The sequence below is a fragment of the Chrysochloris asiatica genome, unplaced genomic scaffold (genome assembly GCF_000296735.1).
Source record: "Chrysochloris asiatica unplaced genomic scaffold, ChrAsi1.0 scaffold00070, whole genome shotgun sequence".
In the NCBI taxonomy this organism is placed as follows: domain Eukaryota; kingdom Metazoa; phylum Chordata; class Mammalia; order Afrosoricida; family Chrysochloridae; genus Chrysochloris; species Chrysochloris asiatica.
In genome coordinates, this window is record NW_006408588.1 from 2,763,346 (window position 1) to 2,765,962 (window position 2,617).

The window sequence follows — 2,617 nt, forward strand, 5'->3', positions numbered from 1 at the left end:
CCAGTCCATATCAGCTCACTAATGCCAAGGATATCAATCCGTATGCATACCCTTTCATTTATGTCAATTAGAACCGTACTTCAGATATTCCATGTTGTCATTATCAGGGAAGCTACTTCAATGGTTTCTTCTCATTTTGAGTTGTAACCCATCAGCAATTGAAGGTCCCGAAAGCTTTGTTCCATACTGTTCACTGTGGTCAACTCTACTCTGAAGAAGCATCTCTCTTCCTTAATAATATTTTGAATTCCTTCCAACCTGAGGAGATAATCTTTTTTGTCCTATATCTAACAATTATCTGCTGCTGGTCATATTTTTTATCTTCTGGCACTATATCTGGCAAGGTGTCACTGCTATTCATAACTTTCCCAGTGCTAACCAGTCAGAAGTAGTCAGCCTCTTCTTCCTAGTCTTACTTTAATCTCTAAACTCCGTGGAAACTTGTCCAGCATGGGTGACCCTGTTGGTATGTAAAATACTGGAAGCATAGTTCCCAACATCACAACAACAACCAAACCACTACATTATGGACTATGGAAAACTGACAAACAAATGTTGAAGTATTAATATTTTTTCATAATTTCCACATCCTCTTGGATGGCTTTCATTTGGAATGGACACAAATGTGCATCTCTTCCAGTCAGTAGGCCATGTATTTGTTTTTGTTTTTTTTTATTTATTTATTGGCATAAACCATTGAGTGCCTATAGTGCTGCATTGTTCATGTTGCTAAGTGTTGTTGTTGCGAAGTGCTGTCAAGTCGATTCTGACCAATAGTGATTCTTTATAGGGTTTCCAAGGAGCAACTGGTGAGCTTGAACTGTTAAACTTGTGGTCCAAACTGATTTTGTTGTCCAGCACATTAGCCCACAGTGCCACACCAGTGCTGCTTTGGATTGCTTAAATATTTCAGTCAGTATTCCATTGACTGAAATGAATTCCTGAAGACTTGTTTTTCACCAATGTCTTTAACAGAGATTAGACTTCTTTCATCATCATCTTTTGGAAATTGTTGTTGTTGTTAAGTGTTGTCAAGTTGGATTCAACTCCTAGCAGCACTGTATAGGATTTCCAAGGAGCTGCTAGTGGGTTTGAAATCTCTGATATTGTGTTTTGTATTCCAGTGCTTATCCTATTGTATCTCACCAGGACACCAGAAATTTCTGTTAGACATAGGACCCTTAATTTTAATGATGACATCAATTAGGTTAACATGAAGACATACTGTAGTACTATGGGTTCTATACTTACATGAATTGTTATTGTTGTTGTTAAGTGCTGTCAAGTCAGTTAAAACTCACAGCAACTCTTTGTAGAGCGTTTTAGGCTGTTAATCATTGAGGAAGCAGAAAGCCTTATATTTATTCCTATTAGTGACTGGTGGGCTCAAACCATTGACCTTGTGGTTTGCAGTCCAATGTTTATCTTGCAGAGCCGCTGCTACAGAAGAATAATGTCATGATAGTATGGAGATGACTCCACGGAATGCCTTGATGTATCAGAAGCTAGGTGTGAGGCATATACAAAGACTATAATCTCCCTGAAAGCCTCAGAAATAATCAATAAGTCTGACACTAATTAGTGTCTGACTCAGACCCAAAGCCTACAGAAATGTTAAGCAAAACACTTATTACACATCACCAGGTTTATAGTACTTTATTATGGCTATCCTAGGAAACTAAGACATATCCTAGATGTGTAGGTGTGCTTGTGCATGTTTTATGCTTAAATCCACATAATTTTTTAAAATGCAAAGTTATTATGGATAGTAAACAGCATAATATTTTATACAGACAATGTGAATCATCTTTACTTTTATTGAAACAATTTGGATTATTGCAACTGAAAATTTTTTCATTAGTAGCTCATGGCTGAAGTGTTTAGGAAAACTTCATACTCATTCGAGTTTCAGAGTTTCTTGGACATCAATGTTACTCTTTTCTTTCTTCCTTGTCTTTTTAATGATCTTTTTCTTTCTTCCTGTTTGATATTCTTGATATCATCTCACAATTCTTCTGGTCTTTGGTCATTAGTTACTAATGCATCAAACCTGTTCATGAGATGAATATAATTTCAGGTGGGAAATGTTCAAGGTCATATTGTGGCTCTCATAGACATGTGTTAATTTTCTTCAGCTTCAGCCTGAACTTACATATGAGCAATTGATGGTCTATTTCACAGTCTGCCCCTGGCCTTGTTTTGACTGATGATATGGAGGTTTTCCACAGTATTTTTCCAGAGATGTGGTCAATTTGATTTCTGTGTATTCCATCTGGTGAAGTCCATGTGTATAATCATCTTTTATGTTTCTTTAATAATTTCTTTACAGTCAATAAACCATTGGTCTTGCAAAATTCAATCATGTGGTCTCCTGCATCATTTCTATCACCAAGGCTGTATTTTCCAACTGCTGATGCTTCTGCTGTGTTTCTAGCCTTTGTATTTCAATCACCAGTAATTATCAATATATCTTGAATGCATGTTTGACCAGTTTCAGACTGAAGAAATTCTTCAATTTTATCATCACTGACTGAATCTAGTGGGTGTTGCATAAATGTGAATAATAATGATATTAACTGGTTTGCATTTTAGACGTATGGCTATTTTCCTATCACAG